Source organism: Sus scrofa, chromosome 1 (genome assembly GCF_054392235.1).
Source record: "Sus scrofa isolate SSC_HxYL_T2T_F1_AM1 chromosome 1, Sscrofa_HxYL_maternal_Yorkshire_Landrace_v2.0, whole genome shotgun sequence".
Lineage (NCBI taxonomy): Eukaryota > Metazoa > Chordata > Mammalia > Artiodactyla > Suidae > Sus > Sus scrofa.
This window is the reverse complement of record NC_139383.1, coordinates 99,411,083-99,423,107: the sequence shown is the minus strand read 5'-3', so window position 1 is coordinate 99,423,107 and position 12,025 is coordinate 99,411,083. Positions and strand designations below refer to the sequence as shown.

General features: G+C 36.9%; 1 pseudogene; it reads right to left on the bottom strand.

Annotated features, from left to right (window-relative positions):
* Positions 1-9,501: 9,501 nt before the first annotated feature.
* Positions 9,502-10,462, bottom strand: LOC110258879 (olfactory receptor 4P4-like; annotated as a pseudogene).
* Between the last annotated feature and the right edge of the window lie 1,563 nt (positions 10,463-12,025).

The following is a 12,025-nucleotide window of genomic DNA, read 5'->3' as shown; positions in this document are numbered from 1 at the left end:
GTATAATCTAAACTAATCTTAGATTTGCCCTTTATTAGCTGCTTGACTTTGTTAAGATCCTTAACTTCTCCCTGCTTCTGCTCCCTAGTGTGTAAAATGAGTACAAAAATGATAGAGGTGATCATCTCATAATTTTGGAATGATGATTAAAGATATGCCTTAAAAAAAAAAACCTTAGAAGGCAGTAAGTATTCATGAAGCTAATCAAAACTAATGTTACTGAAGGATAGTCAATGTACATTAAGGTTTAGCTAATATTATCATGTGCATTACTATTAACATTCATCCTTAAAACTCGTTACTGTGATCAACATGGATGGAATAAGACGACGCACATGATTCTATTAGGCCATGCCCATATCAATCAATTATTAAAACTATCTTTATCAGCTATTATAAACTTATTGGATTGAAGGAACATGGTTTACCACTTTTCTTATACCAGACTCTGGCTCCTGTACCCTCTTCATCACTTTCCCATTACCAAGGTCTTGCTACATTTAATTCCACTTTTTTACTGTTATTTCCCAAACACAATTTTTTTTCCACTCCACAGCATGGGGACCTAGTTACACATACATGTATAAACACTTTTTCTCCCATTATCATGCTCTGTTGTAAGCATCTAGACATAATTCTCAGTGCTACACAGCAGGATCTCATCCTTAATCCATTCCAAAAGCAAGAGTTTGCATAAGTTTGCCCCAAGCTCCCAATCCATCCCACTCTATCCCCCCACCTCTAGGCAACCACAAGTCTATTCTGCAAGTCCATGATTTTCTTTTCTGTGGAAAGGTTCATTTTGTGTATAAATCAGATACCAGATACAAGTGATATCATAAGGCATTTGGCTTTCTCTTTCTGACTTACTTCACTCAATATGAGTCTCTAGTTCCATACATGTGGCTGCAAATGGCATTATGTTGTTCTTTTTTATGGCTGAGTGGTATTCCCTTGTGTATATATACCACATCTGCCTATCTATACCACATAAACCAATCATCTGTTGATGGACAATTGGGTTGTTTCTATGTCTTGGCTATTGTGAATAGAGCTGCAATGAACATAGGGGTGCATGTGTCTTCTTTAAGGAAAGTTTTGTCTGGATATATGCCTCAGAGTGGGATTGTTGAAAAGTTAATTTTCAGGCTTCTGTCCCCTTGATAAGCTTCAGCCCACTTCGTCCAAGTCACACAAAACTCTCCACTAGACTTGTACACAGATTCCCTTTCTCTCAAGTCTGTCTTCCCCTTCCAATCATTTTCTCCTATTCTTACATAATATTCTCAGATTGACACTCATATTCTCATTTTCTCATACACTCACAATTGAAAAACATGCAAGAGATCAGAACAAATTTATTATCTCAAGGAAAGTCCTAACAGAACACTGAAAGCAGTATAACATAGGCATTTGTTATTTATTAGATGGCCGGGCTTAATAAACTCAAGGTTGTGTTTTAAAAAAATAAATTTGTTTTATTTTCAGATAACATGGTTAACAGTAACAGAACTACATGGAGACTAGGAATGATGTAATGGATTTCATTCTACTAGGAGTCACACAGAATCCACAGGTGCAGAAAGTAATATTTGTTGTGTTTTTGGTCATCTACACTGTCTCTATGGGGGGAAATGTGCTCACCATGGTCACCATCACTACCAGCGCATTAATGGGGTGCCCCATGTAGTATTTCCTGTCTCATCTCTCTTTTATCGATGCTTGCTATTCCTGTGTGGATACCCCTAAACTGGTTGTAGACTCACTCTATGAAAAGAAAACAAGCACTTTCAATGCATGCATGATCCAAATCATTGGGCAACATTTCTTTGGAGGGGCTGATATCATCCTGCTGACTGTGATGGTCTATGACCGATATGTGGCCATCTGCAAGGCCTTGTACTATGCAACCATCATGAATCGGCAGCTATGTGGCCTGCTGGTGGGAGTGTAATGGGTGGGAGGTTTCTCCATGGATTCATACAGATCCTTTTCATCTTTAGATTGCCCTTCTGTGGTCCTAACGTCATAGATCACTTTATATGTGACCTGATTCCTTTGCTTAATCTGGCCTGCACTGATACCCACACTCTAGGGCTCTTTGTTGCTGCCAACAGTGGATTCATCTGTCTGTCAAACTTCCTACTCTTGGTTGCATCCTATGGGGTCATCCTTCAAACCATAAGGACCCAAAGCTTGCAGGCCAGATGCAAAGCCCTCTCTACCTGTGTCTCCCACATCACAGCAGTTGTCATATTCTTTGTGCCCTGCATATTTGAGTACATGTGACCAGCAGTTACTTTACCCATTGATAAAGCAGTTGCTGTATTCTACACTATGATAACTCCCATGTTAAACCCCTTAATCTATACCTTGAGAAATGCCCAGCTGAAAAATGCCATCAGGAAACTCTTTAGTGGGAAAGCCATTTCAAGTGAAATATAAATATGCCTAGAGCCCTAATTTGATTTAACATATCAAGATACAGAAGGACATTTTTTTTATTCTCATAAAATAATACCTGTGAGAGAATGAACATAAAAACCACTAGAAGGCATATATTCTGTCAAAAGGGTAATTACAATGGGTGCAAGAAAATTTAAACAAACAAACAAACAAAAAAAAAATTAGCCCAGGACTATTCTCTAAATATTTGGAAAATTCCATCAAATTGGGGCACACTGTAACTAAATTCATCAATTCATCTGGATGCAAAATTTTTATTCTTTTTTTTTGTCTTTTTGCCTTTTCTAGGGTTGTACCTGTGGCATATTGAGGTTCCCAGGCTCAGGGTCTAATCAGAGCTGTAGCCGCCGGCCTACACCAGAGCCACAGCAATGCGGGATCCAAACCGTGTCCGCAACCTACACCAATGCAATGCTGGTGTAGGTTAACCCACTGAGCAAGGCCAGGGATTGAACCCAAAACCTCATGGATCCTAGTTGGATTCGTTAAGCACTGAGCCATGATTGGAACTCCCCGAAGTTTTTATTCTAATGCAACAACAAAGTCAATAAAAATATATACTGAGGTTTAACAATAATATCTGTTACAATCCAAAGAGTTAGGTAGGTAGACACTGCTATTATTGCCATTAAGTGCTGAGAGAACAAACCGAAATGAGTAAGTTCCAAAACAGAAATACTGAAGAACCAGTAATCAGAATATCACTGATCGCTCAGACTATCATCTTTACTGCTATGACACACTGTCAGGAAATGATGACAAAAAGGTAACATGGTTAGAATAGTCACTGTTATTAGCAATGGACTGTGGGACTGTGCTGGACCATATACATATGTAATAAATAAACTAACTTATTACATATATATCATCAGAGGAAGAAATAAATTATTTTCATAGCATGTATGATGTTACACTATATATGCATATGTTTTAGCATACATACTATTATATAATGTGTTGATTACATATATCTAAATTCCAATAATTTTATTAGTCAATCTGTCCATTTTTAAATATCATGGTTGATGGTTAGATATTTTCTGTACATTGTGCTTTGTAACTCCTTTAGGCATATAAAAGATATGGGCCATTTAATCTCAAAAACATAAATAATGAATATTACATCATATTTCCAAATTTCCTTATATCACTAAGAATCATTTTGTATTGTCCTTGTCACCATCTTATAGTAAAATAAGTAATATTTTGTTTGACAGGAATTTTATTAAATTCATTAAATTAATATTTTGTTATGAATTTCAATATATTAAACAATCATACTGATGTTCCCTCTCTGGCACAGTAGGTAAAGAGTCTGACTGCAGTGGCTCAGGGTCACTGAGGAGGCACAAGTTTGATCCCCAGTTCAGTGGATTAGAGGACCAGGTGTTGCCACAGCTGTGGCTGGGATTCCATCCCTGGCCCAGGAACTTTCCTATACTACAGGGGCCGTAATTACAAGAAGAAACAACAAAAAGTCATACTCAGAAAGTATATGCCCACTTGAAAACATGAGATTGAACAAGTAGAATATTTGTGGGTAATCACAATTAACAAATGAATAAATATAAGTATAAAGCGGGACGAATTTTATAAAATATAGAAAAAGAAAGGAAGTAGTACTTGAGTCTAGGAAATTCTTTCTACCTTTATCTGAGACTTTTATTTATATCCCTTCTGAAACCACAATTTGTTTTCCTTACTGCTTAAACTAGGAATAAGGAAAAAATGGAATCTGCGTGTGTCATTTTATGAAGAAATAGTTTACCTTGATAACCTATCAGCCCTTAGCAAGATTTCATCACACTGTTAATGTGGGTTTTTCCTCTATTTCTATGTTCATCAGTTGGCTTTTTGGTAACATTACATCATGGAAAGCTGTTTTTGACATATGTAGCATCATATATGCAATTTCTGCAATTTCAGAGTAAATATATTCCATTCATTGCTTTTGTTCTTTATTCATTAAAAAACACATATTTTGAGTTCAAGGATTCTAGCAGGCACATCAATAGTTGCTAGGGCTTTAGTAATGAATAAAGAAAAAAACCTGAGTGATGCTTTAACAGAGGGACCTCAACAAAGGAGTAGAAAATCACATCACAGTGTTATAACCTGCAGGATAATAAAACACAGTGTGTCATAAAAGTCTGTTGGGAAGACACACAACACAGACATGGTGGGTCAGAAATTTTACTGGATGAAAAGACATCAAAATGAGATGCAATCAATAAAATACAATCAGAAGAATGAATAAGCATCAGGGAGAATAACAGTGTTGCTGTGAGATGGAATATATATCAAAGGTGAGCAGGTGAAAACAAGAATGCAGAAGTCCTAATAAATTAAATATTCCTGTGCTTGCTAAATCAACTGTTTATTCAAAAGTTAATTCCCAAATGTCCACTGTGTGCCAGGCAATATGCTGGACACTTAGCTCATAAAGGGACAATAGTAAATTATGAAGTTGGAGAGAAAGGAACAGAGTACGTCAAGGAGTGTCTCATAATTGTTTGAAGGTTTAATGCTAAGTACTCTAGGGAAAGTTTCCAGCATACATATTTTTAAACTAGAAAATGGTCACATTAGCTTGGAGTTTTAGAATGACAATTCTGGCTTCAGTATAAGGAAAATAAATTGAAGGAACCAAACATGCAGCAAAGGGGACCTAGAGGTTACTGTAATGATTTCGGTGTAAAAGAACACTGGAGGTTTGAGCTTTGCCAGTGATGATGCGGAATGGGGTGGAAACAGCTGATTCTGGTCAGATCTTAATCACTTGGCCCCACTGTGCCCAGGAATAGCTGCTGCTTGTCTGTACTGCTGACAGCCCACTGCCCTTTCCTTTCTGGATGACTGCATTAGAGAAAACTGTAACTACCCCCACTTAGGGATCATGCCCACATATCCAAGGTTGCACCAGTGGGCAATGAATGATTGAAGCATGGTGGAAAAGGCCTGGTCTCATGCCCATCACTTGGAAAGAGCTCTCCCATACAGTATATAATTCAGAGTTCCATGTATCCAGGCTGAAGCCAAGTATATCCCCCTTTTCCTCCTCTCACAGGCAGTTTCCCTCCTAACTTCCACTTACAAATTACTTTCATAAACATTTGTTCCAAGAGTCTTCATCCAGGAAACCCAAATTAAAATGGAAAAATAGAGAACAGTTCAAGAAATATTTAGGAGTTGTAAGTAAAAGGACTTGATAGAAGATGATGATGTAAGACAGAAGAATGATGAATGAAATCCATATTCTGCTTTGGTTCATTGGATGCTTAAGGAAGCAGCAAAAAAGGAACCGAGAGAAGATGATGCCCTTTGTCAGTGAAGAGGTCTCTCCACCCCAGTGGACATGGCCACTCAACCTCTGGCTGAAGGATTAACCTTTCCTTGCCTGAAAAACCTGTCATGAGCTCCCCTATAACAGTTGTCATGAAAGGCAATGCTGATTCTACTCAGGACCCACCATGGACTCCCCAAGGTGCTCTTCATTCTTTAACCAGGCAATAGCCCCAGCAGACCCCTAAAAGCGAGATACAGTGTGACACAGTCTATTTTGCCCTAGACTCCAAAATAACTCCTTGAGTTTTCTAATTTATACAGACAGAAATTCATGGAATATATATGAGAATGGATATCATAGTAAGAAAAAAAATTTTGAACTAGGCTTGACTTGTTGGTATGGACACAAAAGCAGAGATCCTGCTTTTTCTTTTTCTTTTTTTTCTTGTAATTTTTAGGGCCACACTGGTGGCATATGGAAGATCCCAGGCTAGGTGTTGAATCAGAGCTTTAACTTCAGGCCTACACCACAGCTCACAGCAATGACGGATCCTTAACCCACTGAGCGAGGCCAGAGATCAAACCAGAATCCTCACAGACACAAGTGGGGTTCATTACTGCTAAGCCACAAAGGAAATCCCAGGTGTGTCATTTAACACTGCTGCTGGGGGAGTCATGAAAAGCACTAACAGTCTGCAAGGTGAGGAGGAACACATGAACCAAAGGTGACCCACAGTGAATGGCTTAGAAATGCCACACCTGCCTTGGTTTAATGCTGAGAAAGACAGTCAAAGGCATGGGTAAGTTGGAATATTTGAGTCAATACATCAATTAAAATCTACTCAGCCACCGTGGGATGATCTAGAGACATCAATTTCATCAATACCCAGAGAAAGAAATCTGTAGAGGGAACCTCAACATTCTTGAAAAGGTCTGTGATGGCCCTTTTCCATGGGCTAGACCATTAGTGGAAATTATGGCCACTGATTTGGGAAATCCAAATGACTGTAACTTAATGAATGTAAGTAATTTCAATGAAAGTAACTGAATCACAGGCCTGAGTGGCCAAGCAATGGCCATTAATCCCAAAGGGGGTGTGGGCCTGTACACCATAATGGACAGCAGAGTCAAAACAACAGGCAGAATAAAACACACAAGAACACTTAGATTGTTGTCCAGTTGATCATGGCATCCCTAGAAGTGAGACAAATAATAACTGTAATCAATTCTTAACCCATCTGTGTCAGCAGAAAATCTCTAGCTGATGGCAAAAGCATGCTAACTGGAATCACAAAAACAGATATGCATGGCTTTGCAATCAACTCTTGGATATATAAATATTAGAATTCCATGAATATAGAGGAGATTGGAAGGACCCTCATACCTTGCTAACAATTTACAGTGTATCTTTCTCCTAGACTTCTCCAAAGGGACAAATGGCATTCAATCAGAGTAACTGTCCATTGTGGAAAAGGAAATAATCAGAACTTCTAGGACTACTGAAATTGGTCTGAAAATTATTTGAGGAGATCCAAAACAATACTGTTGTCCAGCAGAGTAGTAACTGATAGAAAGTTTATGATTTTTGCAACTTTAGTTCCGGTCCATTTACAGTGGGTCCATGGTCACAGAACCCATGCTGTGATTATTTCCCCAGTTCCAGAACACATAATTGGAACAGGATAATTAGCAATGGGCAGCATCCCCACACTGATTCCTTGACCTGTGAATTAAAGGGCAGTCTAGGGGGAAAGGCAAAGGGAGAGGTGTTACTGCTGGAATGAGTTGGTTCTTCACTACGTTATAAGATTTCCTTTAGGTATTGAGCCACAACGCATGTACTAATTCATAAACTTTTATTTTTCGAGTGATTTTAGGTTCACAGCTAAATCGAGAGAGAAGTACAGAGACCCTATAGAGCCCTTGTTTCCACACTGTGACACTCTCCTCATCAGAATGATACACTTGTTAAAATCAAAGGAACCTATATTGATTCATCATGACACCCCAAATTCATAGTTTACATTAGTGGTCCCTCTAGGGACTGTACATTCTATGGGTTTTGACATATATGATGACAACATCCAAAATGTTCGTAACATACAGAGGAGGTTGACTCCCTAAAAATCCTCGATGCTCCACCTATTCATCCCTCCTCTTTTCCAAACCCCTTATGTTCACTGATATTTTTGCTGTCGCCATGCTTCTGCCTTTTGCAGATTGTCATATAATTGAAATTACACAGCAAGGAGTCTTTTCAGTTTGGATTCTTTCTATCTATAATATACACTAAGGTTTCCTGCATGTATTTTCATAGCTTAATAGCTCATTTCTTTTTGGATTTGAATGCTATTCCATTGTGTGACTATGTTACCTTTTATTTATCTATTTACCTACTAATGAATATCTTATTTTTTCCCAGGGTTTGGTACACATGAATAGAGCTGTTACAAACATCCATGAGCAGCCAAACTGCTTTTTTGTTGTTTTTATTTCATCTTGTGTCTTAATCTGTTTTTAGGCCACATCTCATTTGTCTTTCACTAGATTTTTTTTAATTTTATTTTCCCACTGTACAGCAAGGGGATCAAGTTATCCCTACATGTATACATTACATTTACATTTTTCCCCACCATTTGTTCTGTTGCAACATGAGTATCTAGACAGTTCTCAGTGCTACTCAGCAGGATCTCCTTGTAAATCTATTCTAAGTTGTGTCTGATAACTCCAAGCTCCCGATCCCTCCCACTCCCTCCCTCTCCCATCAGGCAGACACAAGTCTTTTCTCCAAGTCCATGATTTTCTTTTCTGCGGAGATACTAGATTTTTTATTGTTATTGTCATTATCTGTTTTTGTTTTTGTTTTTTCTGTTTTGTCATTATAACAGGAGACATCTTTAATTCTTGATACAATGACTAGCCAGTTACCTCTCCATTTTATTTCATTTTATTTGCCCACAGCTCCAACATGTGGAAGTTACCAGGCAAGGATCAAAACTGCCACAGCAGTGACAGCTGGATCCTTAACCCAATGAGCCTCAGGGAACCCCTACCTATCAAGTTTAGATAGGTGAGTGTGGTTCAATAGTTAAATTTTCTTATAAAGTTCCTTGAGTTTTATTGGAAATGTTAAAAACTCAGATCAGCAAGTGAAATACTATCAAATTTATTGTCAGCAATTTGAAATATTAATTCTTGTTTTGTATTCACAGGATATTTTTATAACATTCAATAGGGCACCAACAGAGCTGACCTCCAGAAATCACCTTAAAACAGATTCTACTCTAAATATCTCTTTGTTGCACAGCTCATTTCTGAATGGCACTAGAGGAGGTACATGTGAATGTTTTGTGATAAGTCTAATTCATTAGTTTAGTTTTAGTTTTCAACTTCTCCACTACCACAGAAGGTATGTTACTGTGTGTTCTGGGCCCTAAGTCCACATTTTCTGAAACATATTTAGTATTAAAAAACATTTTTTTTCACAAATCATGAATCATGATGGGACTCCCTTCTTTCCTTTGGCTCAAGTGTCTTTTTCATGAAGGTTACACTATGGATGCCATCTTAATACCTCACCGCATTCACGTAGTTGCTGATTAACTTTCTTATACAAAAGTTTGGATTTGGTGTTTATCTTGTAGTCCTATAGCACTCATTCCTTCCATTCAAGATAGTGACAGTACCTAACACCTGAGAGGGTTGCTGTCCCTTTCATTCATACCCACCCCTTTTCTTTTGCAAAGTTGCTTAGCCAACAAGCTTCTTCAAAGAAATTCTGTGCTTCCTTTGAAAATAATATTTGATACTCAGTTTTTTCAAAGTAGTTTTCATCTCTGTATTTCTCAGTGTATATATCAATGGATTGAACATAGGAGCAATGATAGTATAAAAGAGCGCAAATATTTTCTCAAGAAAAGTTGTAGGAGCTCTAAAGTAAATAAAGATCACAGGCACAAAAAATAAGATGACTACAGTGATATGAAACCCACAGGTAGAAAGAACTTTTTGTCTTCTCTCAGCTGAATGATTTTTTAAGCTGAATAATATAATTCCATAAGAAACAGATAATACAGCAAAGATAAGTAAGGCAGTCATACCTGCAAAGGCAATCACAAGGATACCATTGATGTAGATATCAGTACAAGCAATTTTTAGGAGAGGAAAAATATCACAGAAGTAGTGATTGAGTTCATTAGGACCACAGAAAGGTAACCTGATTGCCGTAAAAAACTGAGGCAAGGCATGGACTGCCCCAACAGCCCAAGCAGCTAAGAGTGGGAGGTTCCATCACATCCTGTTCATGATCACCACGTAGTGGAGAGGTTTGCAGATGGCAACGTAGCAGTCAAAGACCATGGCAGTAAGAATAAAGATCTCAGTGCCTCCAAAGAAGTGCATGATAAGGACCTGCAACATGCAGTTACCATGCATTACCATAGGAAATGTTTTTTCTTTCCACTAGCAGGTCTCCAATTAATTTGGGTGTAACACTAGAGGTATAGCAGATGTCTATGAAAGATAAGTGGCTGAGGAAATAGTACACTGGTTGGTTACAAAGAGGACTGCATTGAATGGAGACAAGGATCAGAAGGTTTCCCACCAACAGAGCAAGACAACGGAAGAAGAAGAAGAATATAAAGCAAAATATTTGGATGTTCTGGTCATATGAAAGTCCTAGAAGAATGAATTCTCACATGTTTCTATGGCTTTCCACTTGTGTTTGGTATAGGTTATATACCAATTCTTTACATTTCTGAAAAAAAGAATATACAAACGGGTGAAAACAGTATGAACACAATAATATAAAATTCTCTAAAAAAAGATTAACATGAAGATAATCTTAATATTAATTATTGATGATTGAATTAATTTTAAAAATGTGTATTCTCTCATTTCATAAATGTACAGATTAATTTAAATGTAAACTATATTATAATTATAATAAAATCCTATAGATTCACTAAATACTACTTGTAATTATTTTAAATATTTAAATATGAGTTTGAAAATAAAACATTTCATTGCTGTTAATTTTTTTTTTACAAAACAAAGAAAGCTAATTGACCTAAGACAAGAAAAGTTTATTTTGCATATTTTTCAATTTTTGTGGCTATATATATTAGGTCAACTTTCCTTCTTTTTATAGGTTCAGATTCCCTGATTTATCTGGGAATGAATCCAAAAATAATCCACCCAGATTGGTCTGCCAAACATTAATTTGGGTATATATATGCTTCCTTGCTTGTGATCAAATACTGCCAACCTGTCATAGTAAACCAGTGTAACTGCTGTTGCGTTCAAGGATAATTGATAAATATACCTTAGGAAAGAATGCCAACTAATGACGTCAAGTGAAAAAAATCATCAGCAAATTATCATATTTATATTTCATGTGTTAATACAATTTAAAAATACATACTGATATTAAAGTTTATGGCAATTGGTAAAGAATAGGTACAATTGTGAAATTGCCCAAGTATGTTTGACTTTTGCTAGAAATTTCATGCAAAAACCAATGTCAATAAAAGGAGGTAATGCGATGGTAACTTTTGGTCAGTTATCTTTCAGCTTTTGTTTCAATGTTGAATAAAGGAAAATTTCATGGATTTTTGTCTTTTGTATCTAACATGTAATTTTAAGACTATTTAACTAAGCATAGGATAGAAATACTTCACTTCTGGTGGCCATTTTATCCACTGATAAGATATTCTCTCTCCACAGTGGGTTTGCAAAAGCCAGCATACCTTGTGTATGACAGTCATATCTTGGCCCACAGGTGTCTGTTTTGGAAAACACTGAATGCCTTGATAGTCAGGTATAATTCTCAAACTAATTGTTTAAGCTTTCTAAAGTCTCTTCTTAAAATTAGGATATCATTACATAATTCATAAGTTAATGAGGAATATGAAATATCCCAGGGACAGATCTCATTCATAACACACACTTCTTTTCCTCTTACACTCTCTCTTGTTTGAGTGAGCAGTTTAGCAACCAAATTGTCATGCCTACATGTAAACCTGAGTATAACAAAAAATGTTTTTAAAAAATTCAGCCATAGTTTAAACATGTGCAATCAGATACACTTCAATAATATGATCATGAAAAAATTAATTAGTTTGGTGATAGGCCAGTTATCTTAGGACATTTTTAACACATATCACTTGCCTGAGTTTTCCGGCACTATGAAAATAGATTGAAAATGTTTATTTCTTTCCTAGGCTTGAATAAATCTTTTACATGTTTCATGCCATCAGCATAGGAGCAGAAGCTC